The sequence below is a fragment of the Cydia fagiglandana genome, chromosome 8, assembly GCF_963556715.1.
Source record: "Cydia fagiglandana chromosome 8, ilCydFagi1.1, whole genome shotgun sequence".
Lineage (NCBI taxonomy): Eukaryota > Metazoa > Arthropoda > Insecta > Lepidoptera > Tortricidae > Cydia > Cydia fagiglandana.
Window position 1 is genome coordinate 11,390,149 of NC_085939.1, and position 22,196 is coordinate 11,412,344.

A 22,196-nucleotide genomic window follows, 5' to 3' on the forward strand; every position below is an offset into this window, starting at 1 on the left:
TCATGTTCACTTGTTTATACTTATTACGAAAAAAATACAATGCCTACCTCATATTTGCAGGGTAGGTTTGTTCGTAAGAATAAAGATATATTGTCTACATCAACACTGAGAGAAAAATCATCACCAGGAATTAAAAAACAGTTCAGTACTGGGGGAAAAAATGAAGTTTTAGTAATAATTATGGACGTTTCACTATTTCTGTAAAGTTTATTTATTTCTACAAACAGCTCAGTAATCCCAAATATAATTTCAACAAACAGATAATAGAAATTGCAAGAACTAATAGAAATTGCAAAAGTCAATTTGTTCCTATTAGTTAACTCTCCTTGTCCCCGGATTAAGTTTATTTTTGTAATTCTAAGTGTATTTTTGTTGTACTTTTCTCAGTGAATGTGCACTTAGGCACTTGCAAGGACTAATTACTAGAAAATCGCTGGAACTATAGGTATTTAATAAGTCTGCATACAGTATGCTACCAAAACACGACAAACTCTGCTAAAAACGATGGATTGATGACTGTGTGTGTGTGTGTGTGTGTGTGTTTTTGATTATAACAATAAAACACTATACAAATTGTCAGAAAATATTTATAATCGTATTAAAAAGACCGAAAATTACTGCAAGGTCGGTCTGTGGGTGTGAAAAAAGCTGCTATGACGGGGCGCTGCTAATGGACCGTTCGAAGCAAATGCCGACAACATTAACGAGCAAACCATTACTGAGGTTGTTGCTTAACCTTTATTATGCAGTTTTAATATCATTCCAATTGTTTTTTACGTGCAAAAACATTTATTAGCTGTAATTAACTCTACTTCTGCTGAAATACTGTTACCTAACATTTTATTGTACACTACAATATTGGGGCATCAATAGAGGGACATGCCCGAGTCCCTTCGGCGCATGTTACGAACGATAAAAGTTATTAAGCCTTCATATTCCAACGGATTCAGAAAGGGATACACAGAATAGTAACAATGTTACACTAGTAATCAGAGTTATTGACCTAGAAACTAATTTTGCTCGTAGGTACTTGTGTAATAAGATTAGTAGGATAGATGTTGTGTTCTAAAGGCGTTACTACAGTTGCATGAATCATGTGAGTGGTTAACAGTTTGTCTTAATATGTAACTTTGACTTATGAATTTGTAAGAAAGGAGAACATTAATTAACTACTTGAGGCTTTTAAAGTTTTACGAATAAGGGTGTTAATGTCCACTTCTTACATATCGCCTGTCTGTCTACTGGAATAATTTTATAGGAGGTCGCAATTCGCACTTCATTTTTACGAAATATTCTATCCAAAAACCGCTAACGACCTATAAAGGTAGCGATAACGAGATCTTCAGCTACAAGTCCACGTAAGGGAAAGTCGTTAATAATATTTTAAGGGAGTACTATAACTTTATCTTAAGTTTCTAATCATAATTAAATTGAATCTGTTTAATCAAGTTATTTACGTAGCATGCGCTGTAAATAACTGAATCAGTACGGCTACCATCAGTTTGGCATTGATATAAACGCTTTCTATTTATATCTCTTTCGCACTAATATGTCAGTATGAGCGAGATGCATAGAAAGTAAATTACGTTCACGATAGCGTTTATATCAATGCCAAACTGATGGTAGCCGTACAGGAAACGCTCACTACACTTTACTAAAATATCCAACTGCAGCTTGCTTATTAACTGCAGTGTACCTAGTATTAATATTCAGTGCCCTAGTTAGTATTAATACGGTGTCCTCAAGTAAGACGAACAAGTAGATTGACGAACGAGGCTATATTTAAACATACATACGGTCCGATTCGAATTTTAAGGTACGTCAAATATGACGGCTAGATACGATATGGATTGGATATGTCAATGTCAAAAGTGACGTTTCTTCAAACAAAAACGTCACTGTTGACACTGACATATTTAATCCATACGGTAGGTATCTTGAGTAAATTTTTGACGTAGTTATCTTAAAGTTGGAATCGGGCCGCCATTCAGGCCCACTTGCACCATTCTACTAACACGAGGTTAACCGGTTAAACCTGGAGTTACCATGGTTACCAGTACAATTTGACACTAGGTTAACGGTTTAACCGCTTAATCCCGGGTTAGTGGGGTGGTGCAAGTGGGCCTCAGTGTTCTAACTGATAAATACTTAGGTGCAAAAACTATTGGGAAATTTTGTATGAGTAGGTACAACTTGGTTGACAATATCTACACTAAGCCCAGCCCCTTTCGTGAAATATAGTCGTCATTCTGGTAAATGATGAATTGATGAATTAGTTTAGGAACAAATATTTTACCATTACCAACGCCATTTTGGCTGGGATTAGATTATGCTTGAAGCGGCATTCAAAGTTTGAAAACGGTCTTCATTTGTAAAGATCATATTTTTGACGCTTCGACTCGTAGTCAAGTGTGCTCGACGCTCGCGTGCGAGTGATTTGGCCAACAATGTAAAATTCGTAGTAAAATATAAAATAAATATGTTTTTGGGGCTAGGTGTATTTCTGAAATGTAATTTTAGCGTAATTTGGGTTGTAATACAGTGGCTGGGGAGCCCAAGAGGGGATTTTTAGGGTTCCGTACCCAAAGGGTAAAACGGGACCCTATTACTAAGACTTCGCTGTCCGTCCGTCCGTCCGTCCGTCCGTCCGTCCGTCTGTCTGTCACCAGGCTGAATCTCACGAACCGTTGAAATTTTCACAGATGATGTATTTCTGTTGCCGCTATAACAACAAACACTAAAAACAGAATAAAATAAAGATTTAAGTGGGGCTCCCATACAGCAAACGTGATTTTTGACCAAAGTTAAGCAACGTCGGGCGTGGTCAGTACTTGGATGTGTGACCGTTTTCTTTTTGCATTTTTTTCCGTTTTTTTTTGCTTTATGGTACGGAACCCTTCGTGCGCGAGTCCGACTTGCACTTGCCCGGTTTTTGTAGTTACTCGAGTGCGTCAGATTAGCAGATTGTGGATTTGGTAATTTTAGCCCTAATTAATGCTATAATTGTGCTAACTATTACTAAATCTGACAATTATTTTTATGCGTTTAAAATGTAAAAAATCGGCCGTCGAACTTCAGATTCAAAAGAAAGTTATAGAAAAATTATAGCATTAAATCGGACCAAAACGACGAAATCCACAATCTGCTCTGTGCAGCTCTCTGCATGATGTATCAACCCCCGAAATTAAAAAAAAATCTGTAGATATACAGGGTGATTCATGAGACGTGAGCAGGACTAATCCTGCACACTCAGTAACTGATAATTGATTGATCACCGTCGTATTTAGGTGAAACAACCATACTTTTTCCTATTTTTTAACTTTTTGTCGAGGGCAAATTTAATTCTGTACAATCATGGTCACCCTACAAGACCTAATTAATAAACATAAAACCTCTTTAACCGCAATGACAGCATTATGATTACGAAGAAAATAAACTGTCAAACTTGAGTGAGATACGAGTTTTCAAAAGTAACCAGTTCGTGATGACATTCAATTTGACACAGAATATCGGTAGTTTAATATTCTAACTGTAGGGTGACCATGCATGTCGTAAATAAATTAATAACTTTTTTTTTTCAACACGACTAGAAAATTAACGTTAACCTCACTAATACTGATACGAAACAGTTGCTTATAATTTACGAAATAGGCAGTCTTAGTCCTGCTCACGTCTCCTGAATCACCCTGTATTACACGTTTTGCTGCTCGCTGAGAAAGAAGACTTTATATTATTATTTATTAATATTTATCAAACAATAGTTAATACACTAGTAGCTGAAAGCTGCTGCTTGTGTATCACTGTACTTACTTGTGTTTTTTTTAAGGATTACTTAATGTTCATTTGTTTTGTTGTTTTAAGTGTTTGTCAAGTCTGTAAATGTTCACTGTTCACTTTATATCCTAACCTTTTTTTTTTCTTTCTACCATCTCGTCGGGTGACAAGCAAAAGTCACTAAGTTCTATCAAAAAATTAAAGTAACAATGCACTTTATTACACTTATAGCACGGTTTATTGTCCAATAATTTCAATGATGTTAGTTAGTGACTTTTGCTTGTCACCCGACGATCCTTAGGTCTTTACGACGCTCTATGTCTACATTTAGCATCGCCGACTCTCCAGCTACTGTGGGTTACTGGCGTAGCTACGATTTGACTCTCCCCTAACAGTAGGTAGGTATGTATATTTTAAGTTATTCAATATAATATGACGTGACAATGAAACAGTGTCCTAATGATGTACTAGAATATAAACTAGAACATGGACCTTGCAGTGACGGACGACAGGCACCGGCACAAACGTCACATGGGCGGGCCCAAGCGAGGCGCGGCGGTTTAATGTAAACTACCGCTAAAACTTACTCCTACTATAATTAATTATACACATGTACACTTAATAATATGGACATGGGTGGGGCACATTGCGAGAATGGACAAGAGTCGCTGGATAATATGAGTCCTTGAATGGAGCGGGCACCCGAGGGAGTGGTAGACAACCGCAGCGCTGGGTGGACTACATCCGACGACACGGAGATCGGGACTGGATAAATCGGGCACACACGACAGGAGTGAAAGAGGAGAGGGAGAGGGAGACTGAGAAGAGGGAAGAGGCCTTCATCCAAGATTGGATCATTAAAAGGCCGCCATTAAGGAGGATACCCGTGGTCTAAATAATATACTTATTTATTATATGTTTTGCAAACGCTTTAATCAGGTTGGAATATTAGAATGTCTTTTGAATGAAGCTATCACGACGCTTGACGTCAGGACAATAACATAACGTAAACATCCTTGTGCTCTAATTTGCTAATGTCCAAATTGTCCAATAGATGATACCCTGCTGTCACCTCTATTGACAATAATAGGCAAGATGACAAGTTATGTTATTATTATTCTTCCAGTGCCATCTCCTACCGGAGGTCGGCTATCATGAGGGCTATACGAACTTTAGACACAGCTGCGCGGAATAATGAGCGTGTGCTCTGTTTGAACCATGTTCGGAGATTTTAGAGCCATGAGTTACGTCTTCGTCCGGAGGGTCTTTTCCCTTGGATCTTTCCTTGTATAATGAGTTGAAGGAGTTCATACTTCTCGTTTCGCATGTTACTAATTATTATTATGTTATCAGTCAGTCAGGTTTGCTTTGAGGAGCAAGGCCGATTGCATTAAAGCGATTCAGATGTGGTGCATAATTGTTTTCCGTCGAATTTTCTCGGAAACATTCGCATTTGTCATGCTACTTCAATCAACCTTGTGCCAAGACTAGCAATGTACAAATTGCAGAACATTCCCAAAAAGCGGAAACGTTCTCGAGAATGTTCTCAGAACGTTCCTGCAACATGGAAATTATTGTTTAAACAAGAGAATATACTTGAAATAAAGTTTAAATAGGCATAACTTAAAACTAAATGTTATTATGCATATATTATTGTCTATTACAGTTAGCTATTTTGTTGATGTGATAAATTTACCAATAAGTTGCTTAAATTCTCACTTTATATCAGAGAACATTTCGACTTTCGACAAATTTTTCCAAAATTTTTTTTAGTTTCATTAGAATCTAGAGGCCTCTATCTCCCGCCATGCCAAATCTCAGCGCGCTCGGACCAACTTGAAAAAATAAAAAAAAAAGTCGGCCATTTTGTTTTTTTTTAATGCAGTTTGTTTTGTCTCGGGGCCCTCTATGACATTTGGTCGAGCACCCCCCACCTATCACGCACCGTTTAAAAGTTGCCATACAAAATAAAAGTGGCCAGTTTTCCCTCAATTGTAGCATTTTTCCAAAAAAAGGTATCTAGGGGACCCCGAGATTCCGTGACCAAAATTTCAGCGCGCTAGAACAAAATTCAAAAAGTTAAAAAAAAAGTCGGCCATATTGAAAAAAAAATGGCGGCGTCAAAAACTGCCAGGGTCCCTCTATGACATTTGGTCGAGCACCCCCACCTAAGTCTGACCGTTTGGCCGGGCCGTCATACATTTTTCTGACCGGAAGCGGACGACCAAAAGTCGGAATTTTCTGGGGGTAAGGACTACACCTAAACTATCGTGAATATTCATGGTATAAACTACGATAAATAAATAAATTCTCGTTCTCGAGAACATTCTCAGAAGTTACCGAGAATTTCTCATGTGGAAAGTTTCGCAACTTTGGAAAGTTCTCGTGCGTGCATTGCTAGCCAAGACTGACTGACACGTTAGGTTTCCGTGAAAATACGAAGGAAACTGATTATGCACCTACATCTGTACAAAAGTGTACGTGACATCACGATCAAGTTATCTAAAACTTATCGTATCTTTAGTTTTTTTGGATACTTCGGATTAATCTCGTTCCGGGCATCGAATTTGTCCAAACATACTACATAGATAGGTAGGAACCTAAAATGTATCTATACACGGCCGGAGAGCGTGCATAATGGTCCCACCTCGTAATTGTATCATGTTGGCAGACTATTACTCACTGCAAACACCGCCAAGCCTATGACCCCTTTATTAATTACCTTTTTTGCGAAACAGATTGCTAGTTAGTGTAATCATGCTATGTTATATACCCACACCCTCTACTCCTATTACACTGTAATTAGCACATTGTCTGTTTTGCAGTTACAAAAACAACTTTTTGAGGAAAAAAATAGAGACTAAAAGTAAACTGTTTTACACCTGTACCCGTACCATGAGTCACTGATAGTGTCAACACTGATATAAATATACGCCAACGTCTACATAATTCACTTTCTGTACATTTCGCTCGCACTAATATATTTGTCAGTACGAGCGAGGTGCATAGAAAGTAAGTTACGTTCACGCTAGCGTTTATGTCAGTGCCAAACTGGTGGTAGCCGTACTGTTGCCCGCCTAATAAAGTAGTATCGAATTATATATAAGTAATTATTATTCCAACTATGTACGTACGTATGGCCATGTTAACAGACAATATTTTGTAATAAGTGGCAATATTACGTATCTTACTACAAAAGATAATTGCCTATTAAATATGTGTTATAGACAGCTCGCGTCTTCGTTTACTTGTTTACTGCAAAATAACGAACGAATGTGTGTCAATCGTGCATTGCCTGCCGAAATGAAATCAATGTACCAACGTAAATAGGATCTGTCTGGCTTCAGCCGCTCTCGGCTCGGCGACTTGTCCGTTACTCCAGCTTACTGCGGTCTGAATACAAACGAAGGGGCCTTTATGAATAATTCAATCATCCACAGTCATCGATATTCATGTGGAATTAATGTAATTTTCAAGGTTACTAATACTTGTAAGCGCGGGCACATTACGGCAGCCTGTTGCCGCTGCCTTTTGGCCGATTCAACTGATTTATGCGGGGTACGTGACAATGGGTGAAATGATTTAAGAAATGAGTACACAGACTAAATTGTACTGCGGGCATAAACACGTTTAACTGTTGTCAATGTAAATAAAGAAAACTCTAGTTGCGAATAAACATTTTTGACGTGATAACGTCTTATAAATAAATCGATGAACATCGGTAGCATGCACGAAAAAGTGTCACGTTGTGGACGGATATCCATCTCCATGGTAACGTTGTGGACAGATCTCCATGGTAAGGTTACGCAATGGTAATGTTTTCTTATGACGTTATCACGCAAAATTATCGTTCGTAAACCGACTTTACAGACAACCATTTATTTTTACTGTAATAGCATAAACATTGAAACACTTAAATTGGTAACTTTTTTATGTAAAGCGCGCAAGGAGTCGATTTGAAGTTCCGCAGCTGTATGGTTAGCCAATAAAAGTTTGGACACAACAAGTTCGCAGCTGACCTATAAAACCGCTCGGGGCATCAAGAAACTTTAACAGCAACAGCTTGTGTTTAACTGGAACGGACAAAGACGCTTACAACAGCCACATGCCACACATCACTGTATCTTAACAATATTCGATACATAATTTAGTATCCATTAATGTTATTCTCGGTTTTAGTAGTAGTAGTAATCACTTTATTGTACACAACACAAGTTTACATAATATTTACAGAAGTAAAGGAGGTTTTCACCATGTTTGCTTTCGTTTATGAAAATATTTCACCCTAGACTATGTTGATTAAAATCATATTTTTGCCTTTTAACTTAGTTTTTGGCCATTACAGTTAGGGGGTTTTACGGTACCATAGTGCTGTAAACAGTGCGATAAATAGACAACTTAGGATAAAATTGAAGCCCAAAACTTCACCTGGGCATACCTGGGTGATGATATTTGAATGAAAGAGAGGCGTTCTGCATAAAAAAATATTATATAAAAAGTCACAACTTTGTCCCTGAGTATTTTAAATGTGATTTTAAGTTAATGAATTTTTTGCAAATGGACTAGCTGTGACCCATTTTCTGCAAGTAATATCTTAACGTTCTGGAACTATATAATTTATAAAATGTATGAAGTAGTTTCCACGGAAATTAAAAGACTTGCGAGTTTGTATATACATACTTACCTATTTCAGTATTCAACATGGCATGAAGTAACTTTTAAGTGGATGACACAGCTTTAATGTGATCCTTTGTTTTTTTAATCACAACCTAATTGCATTTCCTTGTTTCAGGACCGCTGTCGGCTGGTTAGGGTGGTTGACGGCAGACAGCGGACTTTAATTTAGCTCAACATTAATTACCAATATTGTTTAAAATTTCCCTCTTAATTAAGTACAAGCCTCTGAAGTCAATGGAAAAATTAAATTACATATATTAGATATAAAATACAACCTCGATCATAAAAATACGTCTCTAAATTTGAAAAGACGTGAAAGATAAGAAAAAATAAATGAGATACAGATATTATAAACATGAAAAAACTTATCATTAAAATGAAGTTATCAATTTCGTGTCTATTAGGTACATCCCGTACATTACTATACTATTGTTTTTAGTTGATCCGAAATATGGCAATTTTTACAACGATATTAATTGTATATTCATATACTCGTACTTATGCTTTTTTATACCTTTTAACTCTTCGTCTTTTAACCAACTATGCTTTGAGATATATGTGACTGGCACATGTAGGTTATATCGTATACTCGTCTAAATTTAATGTAGATACCTAGAGCGGCTTGCTCTCGGCACGGTGACGGTGTAGCGGTATTGCCCGATTCGAACTTTAACATACGTCAATTAATATATCTAGAAACGATATGGATTAGATGTGTCAGTGACAAAAGTGACTTTTTTGTTTGAAGAAACGTCACATTTGACACTGACATGTATCTTAAAGTTCGAATCGAGCCGCTAGTCACACTTTATAAACATCCTTTTGCTATTTTACGCCCGCATTGTTCCAAACAAAGCTTGCTTTTGATATGATCAAAAATTCAATTTCAATGTCCCGGTGGAATCCGGATTCGACCTAAAAATCCGGATATGCCCCAACAAATCGGTGAATCGGAAAATACACAAACGCGTTCATTTTCACTAACGGAGTAAGTATGTCTTAGTTTGACGTATAAATATGGACGAATATTTTATCTATGTTTGCATAGGCATTGCACAGTAGAGATGTGTCACACACACCCAGCTACAATCGTGTCGTAGTAATTTTTATATAATTTCATTTTTACCCGTGTACTTATGTCATTTCATTTGTTGCATTCCCATCCTGAAATTACGAGATCTATTCTTGAGGGGCCCACTGATTAACAGTCCGCCGGACGGTATTTGACAGTTCCGAACACCGGACAGGCCGATACATTCTGGCGGATTGTTAATCAGTGGGCCCCTTAGGAAAGTATTCAGTTGGATTTGCGAAGACCGCCGTGAATTTTGCAATATGGACGAATATGGTGAATTTGCAATAGTGGTTCTCGGTACGCGTTCGTGTTTTCTCTGAGGACGTGATGCAAAAGTAATATGATATTACAGGGTTTAGGTACACTTCAACGTATTTTGAAGCTGGATTTTGTTGTTAGTTTTCCTTGCTTTAAACATTAGGTTGTCTGGCATATAAGTGTGTGCGTGACGTGTCTTTTAGAAATGTATACCAAAAATGTTCAAAAGTGATCTTGGCAAAGACAACTCGTGTCTGCGGTGCGGTTTATAAAAATAGTTTTATAATTATGATAAATATAATAACACTATTTTTATAGACATATTTTCGAGTATGTCCTTTTTTTGTGGGAGTTTAGATTCATTCAATTCACAGTCATTTCTGTTTAAAAGAGAGCACTTATGAACTGTTGGAAGAGATCCCTTAACGGGATAAGTTCGCCTTTGTACACATTTATTGTATTCTCTCTGTGTTATGTACTTGTTTTGTGCAATAAAGTGTTTACTACTACTACTACTTATTTAATTAAATATTGAGTCTAATTGAAAAATTGTTACTATTTTGATTTCCATTTCAATTGATACCTGCACTGCGTCAAACAGAAAGCGAAAACCAGTATACGCATTTTTATTATTGTACCTACAAATTATAAAAGATTACTAAATATTTTATACCCTTAGTAAGTTCTACCACTTACAAAAAAAGTAGGTAGGTACACCTACGTACACCTTTTTTGGAAAACGCTTTGTAGCTGACTTGGACTGTACTCGTGACACCGGAGCTCGATGGCGAAGGCGATGGCGCGGGAAATACTGCCGGCGGTATTTCACGCGTCGTCGCCGCCACACCCCGCAGTCAAAATAAGGCGTATTTAAATATGACGGTCCATCGATGCAGTGACACTTATAAGTTAAATTTAAGCGCATAAACCTAATCAGTGCTAAACACGACACATTGCGCGTTATCGTTATGCTACATACGTTTTTGTTGTACAAACATACATAGGTACAGAGGTACATACGCGTACAATGCATACTTAACTAGTAAAAGCTTGTAAAATATATTTTAGGCTACAACGTAGCAAGCAATCACTACAAGCGTAGCATAGGCGACTAGGCGTTATCAGGTTAACTCGACTAACTGCTACGCAGATATTCTGCCATTTGTTGTCAATCCAAAGTTTTAAATCTTGACTTGATTTGTTATTGTTATAAAGCGACCTTGACTCGACTTGCAATGATAGGTAGCAGATATTTTCAGTATTTTTTTTACATTATTTATTTTTCACACAATTTGATGTACAGGTACTATTCGAAAATGATTTATACCAACAAAGGATGTACTTAAATAATTTATTTCTTTTATTTCGTTCTAGAAACATACGTACGTAAACATTGTGTTTATCTTTATTTGTTACACCAGTGTTACGGCAATACGCAGAAAACGGGCGGTGGCCCATTTCCTTCACCTTTAAAAGTTACCTTATCGCAAATTCCTAGCGTCCCGAGTCTGTTCAAACGGAGATTCGAAGCAAATTGAGTGTCAAGGGGAGACAAGGCTCGGCAAAATTGCTTTGACGTGCAGTAAGGCCCGCTGTCAATACGGGACCTAGCGAAATCTTTGTCTGCGATACCTTTGTGCGGTTTACGAATATTTGATGTGAGCACTTGATAGCCACTCTCGAGCAAAGCTAAAACTTTGTCGATTTATCTATCAATTTTAGTAGCAATAGTCACAAAGCAAATTATTATACGCATTATCTTTTAACAATTACTTGAAACGCAAAAATTATGTAAAAGTTAATGGATGCAAATTTTGGGACAAAGTTGGTAACGTAACAGCAAGAGCGTCCCAAGCAATGATCCGTTAAATTGACAATAGGAACTGTTTCGAACGAATTCACCGTGGGGACGCCGTAATAGTTTGCAGGTTTATTGGACGCGCGCAATCAGAAATATCTTAAATATGGCAGAGAAATTCGCTCCCTCGGCTTATTGGAAAAACAGTACCTAAACTGTTGCATAAACATCGATTACAAAACCATCAGTTTGTTGTTGTTGGTTTGTTGTTTTAGAATTAGATGAAAGGCTGGACGTAGATTAATCTGTCTACATTTAAAGGTAGGTTATTCAAGAGTGTTTGCGAAAGTGTACTTGTATAGTCTGACGGGAAACTTATTGTAGGTACATATCTACTTTTTTACCCATCACGGACAAATGGTGTTCCGGACATTTAGGTGGCGTACACGAAGTCGACGCCAACACGTAGAGGCCTGTTTGATATTTTATTGGGATGTTAGTAAATGCTGCCCTTGCCACAGATTATATAATAGTTCTTACGAACAGATACTTATCTCTCAAACAAAACGCAAATACCTACCGTTTTGATACCTACACAAAAATACAATGGAGTGACCTTCAGCGCGCCGCTCCCCGCACCGCGCGCACCGGCACAAAGCTAGGGTTGCTGACGCTTAGAAATGATAAATAAATACCTACGTAAACAGCGGAGTGAAATAAAAGGAAAGCTAAATCTTAAATTATACCTAATATTCCAATAATTATGCGTTAGTGTTTGCGAAATAGTCTTTTTAAAAGGTCATATGTCCCTGCAGTAACCGCAGGGTTTACGCCGTTTTATAAGCCGCGTAATAATCCCAGTAAGAATTAGTTTTAAAACTTCGTGTAATTTAAAACCAGATAGAGATTAATGTTATACTATAAAGAAAAATAATAGAAACCCCATCAATACAGGTAATTAATTATAAGTTAACCAGAGCAAAAATGAGTAGGCACTTTCCGGTGTAAAGTTAACTTACTGTCGTCAGTGGCGGATTTGCCCTAAGGCACAGTAGGCCCGGGCCTAGGGCGGCAAGATATTTAGGGGCGGCAAATTGTGACAAAAAATTCGCTGATGGTAACAAGAAAAAACTCAAATTTTATTATTTATTTAAATATATGTAGTGAATATTATGGGTGCCTTGCAAGGGGCGGCTACAGGGCCTGGGGCGTAGGGCGGCAAAGACTGCAAATCTGCCACTGACTGTCGTTAAAATAAACATTTACCAAAAGAAATTACTCGTAAAAAATTGCTACCTATTTCAAATAGATAGATATCTAAAACTATACATTTGTCATACATAATAAACACTACATGTTTAATTAAAGAAATTCAATAGTAGGTAGGCATCTACTACGTAGCTTGTAACTATGGTAAAAATTGACAGTGCGGCGCGCGGTGACGTGCGTACGTGAGCGCGTGTGGCAACCAACTGGCTTGCCTATCTACCGTGAACGGGAGCCGATTCGTAGGTATTAATCCGAGCTCGCGCGGAGAGTTCCATAGGCCTGCCCTTGCCTGTGTCATAAGGACGCATGCAGAGACAGCTCCTTGTAGGGTAGGGTAGGGTCTATTGAGAGTTGATGTTGAACTTACCGACTAAACAAAATAGGTCGTTGTGAGTCATAATCACGACCTAAATGTAACTCGCAAAACAAAACAGGAGACTGAGTAAAATGGCCTCCATCGTTCCATTTTAACTTTATCGCAACTAATTTAATTAGGTATGTCCAGCAACTTGAGATTTTATACAACTCCAGCCCCGCCTGTGACGTTTGAGTGACTCGTTTCCCTGGCTTTTATTGTTGTTGGTTAATTTTTAGTAGATATACTTACATTATATTGTGACGTTATTCATGCACCTTGGAAGAAAAATCTGAGACAATTTGGAATTTATGGTAATCCATTTTATTTAAGGTACTGTTAGAGCCGTGCTCACTACCGTTGCCATCTTAATTGGCATTGAAAATGATACTCGAAATTTTCTTTTAAAGGGTTAAACCTACTTAAATCTACCCCATAGATTTAAATGAGATTAATTAATCGAAAGTCGTTAATAAATTTAATGTAGTTAGAATAAATGACGCTATCGTGCCTGATAGTCATAATATATTTTGTGGTCATTGAATTTTTTGACTTTTGACAACCAGATTGACCACATAATTTGAAACATTAATTTGTTTTGAACTTTACCCCATTTTATATAACCAACGAATTTTTGCCGAAAGTATCCATCCAATCCTTCCATACATTAACCTCTTTCATAGTACGTGTATAAACACTACGAGTATTTTCTTTGTACTTCAAAAGACCTTCGGATTTAAATAAGGATAAAAGCAGATCCTTTTATGCTTAAATAATAAAGTTACGCCGTCTGCGATGTCTCTTTTCTTAATATTATTAACATTTGATTGCAAGAATTTTATGTTTATTTTATGAATTGCTACACTCGCACTCTAGTTTCGTTTTATTTTTAAATAAGCAAACACTCATACTGCTATATGGAATATGGAACCGCTGCGCGTTTTCGCTAGTCAAAATAGTTTTCGAAACGCTTTTAGTTTTTAATAAGCAAAAAACATTATAAACCTGTAGGGGCCCATTAAGGGGCCCACTGATTAACAGTCCGCTGGACGGTATCGGCCTATCAGTTAGAAAAAAAATTTGGCAGTTCCGAACAACTGACAGGCCGATACCGTCCGGCGGACTGTTAACCAGTGGGCCCCTTTAAAGTGTAATTAGGCCGGCAACGCACTCCCCGGTAATTGCTTACTATTAGGCGATCCGTCTGCTCGTTTGCCTCTTACATCGTAAACATAATTCTCGCTGTGGAATGTCTTTCCTTTGGCATCAAATTGTGTTAGTTCTTATATAACGTTCTGTAAGTTATCTATAGCACGTTCCCTTTTCAACTCCTCATAATTTAGATGCCGCAGCTCTTTTTTTTGTATATTTGAGAAATCGATTTGAGTCAATCGGTAGTGACTAGAGATACGGGCGGCCGTTTGCTCTTTGTTTCAGTTAAAGCTGTATTGGTAGTGGATTGCGGTGTCTGTTCAGTGGTTTTGGACTGGTTCCCACAATGGTACGGGCGAACCTGCCCCAACTTTTAGGCAGGTAGGTATTCGCCATGAAGGCCAGCAGAACTGCTGCAAACCAGGTTGAAACAACATCGCAATTGTACCTTCGTAATCGCATGAGATGTGAGGTAGAAATGTGCGATTTCCGTTTATTAATCCAGTAATTAGTGAGATGACTGGGCATTGTTACGCTCATTACCTACCACTGGCGGGAGATAATCATAATCAATTTATTTGCATTTGCGTGGGTCCTAATGGTGTAAATCATACAGATTGTGATCTGGCTAAGCGTTCATAGTACCTACACAGGATATACCAATTTGAAATTACCTATTATCTACGATTCTATACGTACATGAACCATGATAATTCGTACTCCTAAGTAACTTTTAAAAATTATTTTCCCAATTTGAAGCGTGATTTTTGGATGATTATAGGGGGGGGGGGGGGTCAAAAATCGTCGAAAATCGATGACGTAATTTATGGACAGCCCCTTACTCATTAATTAGTTATTTCTTAGTAACTAAGTAATCTGACTCAGCATTAAAATTAACTAAGTTTAAACGTTTCATAACTTAAAAGTTTTAGAAATTTCAATTTGTCCATGTTACAATTCATTATGCACTCAGCATCACAAGTAGACCTAAACAGTAACCTAGGCCTATACCGGGTGTGGCCTGTAACACGAGCAAATAATTAAAACATAGATTGTACTCCTCAAACGGTGAGACTTTTGTTAAACAACTTTTAAAAATTATGAAGTACTTACTTATTTTGACTCTCTATTTTTCATACAAAATAAACATTATCTTCAATGGACGCCATCGCCACGCCATATCATTGTGATTGACGTGGCTTGTCACGCGTTAAACTTAACAAAATTCGCAATAAGTACATTGAGTCTTAGAATTAACTTTAAAGTGTATTAAAAATCAAAACACAAGTTATTTTTTAAAGTCGCTGAACAAATGTTCGCAATAAGTACATTGAGTCTTAGAATTAACTTTAAAGTGTATTAAAAATCAAAACACAAGTTATTTTTTAAAGTCGCTGAACAAATGTTGGTCAGTATGAGGAGTACAGCCTACAGTTTAATTTTTTGCTCATATTACAGGCCCCACCCGGTATACTGAACTTACCTGCCTAGCGAACTTCGAAAATCTGAAGTCTAAACAATATTGCAACAGCGTAAGATACGGACATTAAACGATAATTGTAGTAGTTGAAACCCCACAGCGTTGCTGGGAACAAATGCAGCATTAAAGCCATAAAACCACCACAGGGGGCTACGAGTATGTTGTGCTAGAATTGCTAGATAATATCGCATAAAATACTGCCCCAATACAGTAAACAATTGAATGAGTTTTCCAATGGCTGTTATGCGTGGGGTGCAGAATTATCGATATTAAAGCCCACCCAGTACTGTAACGATGCAGTATTTAGGGATGTAATAGACTCTGCGTGAGTGATTGGGAAATGCCGCTAAAGGGGCCCACTGATTAACAGTCCGCTGGACGGCATCGGCCTGTCAGTTGTTCGGAACTGTCAAAATTTTGTTCTAACCGACAGGCCGATACCGTCCGGCGGACTGTTAATCTGTGGGCCCCTTAAAAGGCATAAGGCAAGGCCACTTCGTTCAACTATTGTTTGTCATTGTTGTGTATAAAAAATAATAGTGTGTCAAAATCAGAAGTAACATTTCTAACTAAAATAAACGTTGCATACATAATGTAACTGTAACTTAGCTGTATCTGAAATAAATTATCATTAATATAATTTTTATTTTGTACTAAACAGAAACGCAAACGATGCTATTAAGCTCAGAAATAAATCAAAATAAGGAAAAATTCACTGTCTCAGGCGCGGCTCGAACCAGTGAATTTTTCCACTTTTAATTTATTTATAAGCTTGATAAAATTTGGTTTGTATTAAGTGTAATAACGTATTGTTTTTATGGTCAAAGTCTGAAATATACATACTTAAGTAATAATAATAAACATGAGCGAAGGAATTTGAATACATAAATATAAAGGACACACGCACATGAAATATAAACATACAAATTGTGTAAGTAAAAATATATGAAACGTCAAAAACCGAGCTCCAAAAAGTGAAATATGAGTAGAGCTTCCGCAGGACTGACCTGCGCTCTGATAGGCAACCCCAATAAACTTTTACGTATTTCAATAAAATTTTAGCTGAGTGCGTGTTCACTTTAATATGTTTTGATTTATGAATGTATGTATGAACATATCAACATTTAGACGGCTCGTGACGGATGATTATTTGAGTGTCAGTATTTTATAGATGCAAGTGTTTCGGCGTATTTGCCATTTTAGTCGGGCAGTATGCAACTTAACATCAACGGTTCGGTTTTTGGAATGAGGATTTTTTGCTCCTCCTCTCGTCGGTTTCGGTCACCCATTGGGTGACACCCAATCTGTCTATGTACCTTGGTGATCATGGTTCTACTGTCATTTGGGAAACTACACGCATAGGTAGTAGGTAAAAAACTAGTAGGCTAGTCAAGCTTTTACAGTTTTAAAGACATTTTAGATTATAAAGAATAGTGTAATATCCGAATTGGTGTAAATAATAGATGTAAGATGTATATATAGAAATAAGTTTGAAAATTGTGACCTGTAATACCTTCATCATCATCATCATTTCAGCCTATATACGTCCCACTGCTGAGCACAGGCCTCCTCTCATGCGCGAGAGGGCTTGGGCTATAGTCCCCACGCTAGCCCAATGCGGATTGGGGACTTCACATACACCTTTGAATTTCTTCGCAGATGTATGCAGGTTTCCTCACGATGTTTTCCTTCACCGAAAAACTAGTGGTAAATATCAAATGATATTTCGTACATAAGTTCCGAAAAACTCATTGGTACGAGCCGGGATTTGAACCCGCGACCTCCGGATTGAAAGTCGGGCGTAATACCTTACTTAGTAAATAAGTTATTACCAATAAATGATATCTATGTCTATGTACACACCTGTTAATCAATAAGGCCTCTCTAGGTAACGGAGGGTCTAAGTCTAAGGTCTAAGGGCATAACGATCGTTAGGACGAAGTGACCTTTCAGGTACAAATTTCCTCTACAGTTCTGGATAAATTGACGAAACTTTTGTTTGGTGAAACGCAAATTGAACTCACTCGAATGGAAGAATTCACTGACTATTCAAGATTGTTTTACATAATTGTGACGTTTACAGACTAAAGTTGTGTCTTAATTTCTAACTATGAATATTAATGGCAGTGGCGGTGTATAATATTGACAAACGGCGAAGAGAATCCCCTTGATTAAAAATGCCACTCACAGAATAAAATCCTATTGTAGGCTGTCTACATTTTCCATTGTTGATTAATAGTTGTTGCCTCAAACATGTGAAATATTGCGACAATAGATTATAAAAATAATGTTTTACCTACTGATCAGCATTTAAAATATAATTCGTCAATCAACTTTGTATTCGTTGGTGGATATCATTGTTCCAATTGAGATAACGTCTCGATCTTAGATTACCTAAGACATTTCTTTAAAGCAAACTGAAACAGGAACATAAATAAACTCATCTATTTTCCTGTTCTAATAAATGTAACTTAATGTGACAATTTAATAGCGGCCATTACGTCTAATAATGAAGAAGTAACAATTAAACCTAAGTTGACTGTACCCATCCTTTGCCATTACTGACCTTAAGATGTAAACGCAATATAATTTCTATTGAGCATAACATTAGGTTGCTTTTCTATCAATTCATGGTATCAGATGCTAAACGATTCGAAGTAACCAGTGAAATGGTACTGCAATAAAAGGGTATTAAATTTCTGCCCGGATTTATATCCAATTAGAACATCAATCAAATTCGGTTCATTTGGCATGTAAATTGATTTAAACCATTCTTCCTAATGTAATGAATGCATTTACGAATATCTAATGGCTCATGGCAATTGTCAAACCAAGCCAAATTAATAGTAAATGCGTGAAAAAAGATTTTATAGCTGACTGTACTTTTCTTTCCACATGAAACTAATAGCCTCGGGGCCAGTAAAGTTCTATTGCGTCTATAGTTAGGTTGCGTTGTTTTATCACAGACTTCCTGAGGCCACCTCCTGTATCCATCATCTCATCAGCTCAGCTTGACGGTACTTTAATATTGCATTGTCACCCGACCCGACATATGTACATATATGTATGTAAATTTTCAGTTTCATTGGAAACCGGGAAGTGGGTCAAATTCAACTTGCAAGACATTACAGTCAGACAGACTAATAAATACAATGTAAATAATTACAATTTAAGCCTAAACGTGGCTTTATAAATGTAATAAAAATTATTACACCTTCAGAATTGTAGCTTATGGTTAAATCTAGAGGTCTTATTCAGTGAACGGGGAAGGCCTCGTAATTAATTACGGCACTTCGTGTCTATGCAGAACCCTGCAAGTGACAGGGCCGTCCTACTTTACGACTGTAGATATTTCAGCATTGAATTAGCAAGCAGCACGGATAGCAGCATTCTTATGTTAAAACAATTTAAAAAAAATTAGAAATGTCAACCATTCACGATTCGACCGATCCTAAAATATCTGGAAGTCGTGACACTCATGACCAGATGAACTGTAGATGTCAATCAACTTTCTAAGGTTGCTATTCCGTCGGTAAAAATTGTTTGATATACCCAAACACTACACCGTCCATGAAGGAATAGTGAATATTACGCAAAACTCTGCGTAGGTAGAGGGCGTCACTAGCCCAAGCACATGGCTTACCGTAAAACACGACAGTCGAAAGGTCGGTTTCTGCCTCTCGAGCTCTCTAGCACTCTTGCCTATTCAATCGATAGAGAGGCAGATAAAGAAATTTCGATTTTCGCGTTTCGCGGTAGGTCACCTGTAAACAAACCGCCTTCGTGCATAGTGAAAATTGTCAAAAAACTGTTTAAAGCCTAGTATATTTTTTGTTTAGGTAAGTTACTCTATGGTTTACTAAACAAATTTGTGCTGCACTCTGGCGGCTTAACATTGCAGTAATACAGGAAGTATTACTATTGGTTTGTTCAGTCGCATATGTAGTGCAGATATGACGCGTAGTACGTGCGTGTTTATCTACACAGGGAGCTTGAGCGGTGTTGCATCGCGCATCCAGACTCTAGCCGGTTTAAAGCAGACTTAATATGAAATGCACACATTCAGTGCTTAATTGTCGGTACCGAGTCTCAATACAATTTCTCGAAAGCGACTAAGTGAGCGTAAGTACACTCAGTTTGTCGACTTTGGGAAAGATTACATTGTTCGACCAACAATGACTGTTTGAGTTGTATAACGCCTCGGGTTGCAACTTATGCAACAGCGGGTATTTACGATATATACCTAATATCTACGTATACAATATATAACACACTGTGCCCGTAAAAAACCACGCACTCCCGAGCTGATAAGGTGTTATATGAACGTAGGTCGAAATATGCTTTTATTTTTTAAATTTTTACCATACCTACATAATAAATACGTATAGCCTGGCAAAAAAGAGTAGAAATTAATAGGGGCGCCACTGTCGCTTACATGGCAACACAAATAGTACGACCTAGAGATATTGATACTTGGGCCATGGACAGATTTAATGTTCTTGTTTGTATCGACTCTTCCCAAAAGTTATGACTATTGGTTATTCGAATGCCAAATTTGCACACACCCCATATTTGACAACGTCGGAACCGATTTTGGATAATATAGGTAAGTCAAGAAAGTGGACTCCACTCTCATCAGCAGGTAGGTACTGGAAATACAAATTTTGAGTTTTTGTAATGTTCGTTTTTGTTAGCATTAGAAATAAGGTAAACAATATTGATGCGTCTTTTAATTGAAAAACACATTTTAAAAATAAGTAGCCACAAATTATATCTAACAGTTATCAATCTAATATGATCATTTACGTAGGTCACTCAATAAATTTTGACATAAAAAAGCTATTGAAGATATTAGTATTATTTATTTTACATTTTTTCAAAATACTCTCCATTACTCTCTATACAAATTTCCATTCGTCTGAACCAACTTTGGAAGCACTTTTGCCAGTCTTCATCAGATAGGTCCGAAATTGCTTCTTCATATAGCCACGGCTTTTTCAGCACTTGAAAAAAACTTCCGTTATTTTTTCTTTCACCACCGGATACAAAAAGAAATCGCAGGGAGCTAAGTCAGGACTGTAGGGTGGAAGTGGTAAGGTTTCTATCCCAGCTTTCTCAATAAACGCCTTTGTTCTGAGGGACTTATGTGAAGAGGCGTTATCGTGATGCAGCAAGATTGAACAGAAGAGCATGAAGTAGTATTCTCAGGTGTTCCCCGGCTACCATCAAAGCCCATCAAAAAATTGAACCTTTTGCCTAATGGCACACAGGTCGAAATTGTCCAGTTCCTTTTTTGGACGCCCCTTCCGGCGTTTTCCAGGCGTTGCAAACACAGCATTGTTAAGGTCATCTTCTAATACAATTCTCCTTACAGTAGTTTACCTGATTGAATAAATATAAAGAAGAGTTAATTATAATTTCTAGTTAATACAGTTATAATAGTCACATATTTAATATAATTTACGAAACAATTACATTATAAAAATATATCGCAAATCGCAAGTACCAAGTTGGTTGGTTTGTTAACATATTACACATAACCTTAAAAACATAACCTTTGGGATTGATTGAATTTTCAAGAAAACAGTTATTAAAACTTGAAAAACATGGGGATTTTGTAAATTACGCCAGAGTTCACCATTCTTAGTATTCTAAAATCATTACAAACCTGTCATCTCAGCCGTTCTTTGGTAAACATTGTCCAGTTCCGACAACAAGGTTTTGGCTTCAAATTCTGCCAGACACCGCCTGTAAACGTTATAAATAACCTGGCGGGTGCCACTTCGGATCGTCCTGTTCATCATTTGCCACAATAACAACAGTTTACTGACGATAAATTTAAACAATACAATAAATACGAAAATAAACCAACACTGTTGACAACATAGATACTAACAACTGACATATTAAACAGTGTTGTAAGAGCAAAAAAAAAATTAGTTCCATATCTACTCTTTTTTGCCAAGCTGTAACGTTTGATTCACCCGTAAAAACGTGCCTTAGGACGGTATGGTATGGTAACGTTTTTATTGCAATTTCTTATTATTTTTAAGATACAATGTTATAGAAGAATATAAAGCATTTGTATACGATACGTTTTAGAAGTTTTTTTTTAATATTTAACGGTTCTTTTTGTTTATCGCGGCGGAATTAAAATTCTAAGTAGGAATGTACTTTTCATAATATTCTTCATTAGTTAATTAGTTATTTTAATAGGTACACTGGATACTTCACATATATGTTACTTATTAAAACGTTGTAATCCAATTCTGAAACCTGATAATGGAAATGGTTAATGCATTTGATACCAGAGTAACATCCACTCCCAGCATCCTGTATCGATGCCGGGATTTGAACT

General features: G+C 37.1%; 2 protein-coding genes and 1 long non-coding RNA gene across 3 annotated transcripts in view; all 3 read right to left on the reverse strand.

Annotated features, from left to right (window-relative positions):
* The window catches only part of LOC134666813 (CD151 antigen-like), a 213,423-nt gene that overhangs the window by 85,282 nt on the left and 105,945 nt on the right, over positions 1 to 22,196 (reverse strand). The window lies entirely within an intron of this gene.
* Positions 1 to 22,196, reverse strand: part of LOC134666760 (sorting nexin lst-4) — a 217,687-nt gene that overhangs the window by 68,434 nt on the left and 127,057 nt on the right. The gene's annotated exons all lie outside the window — the stretch shown is intronic.
* On the reverse strand, positions 20,681 to 21,800 carry LOC134667037 (uncharacterized). Its single transcript, XR_010098583.1, has 2 exons — positions 21,507 to 21,800; positions 20,681 to 21,220 (listed from the first exon to the last, which is right to left on the reverse strand). It is a non-coding gene; the product is annotated as an uncharacterized LOC134667037 (long non-coding RNA).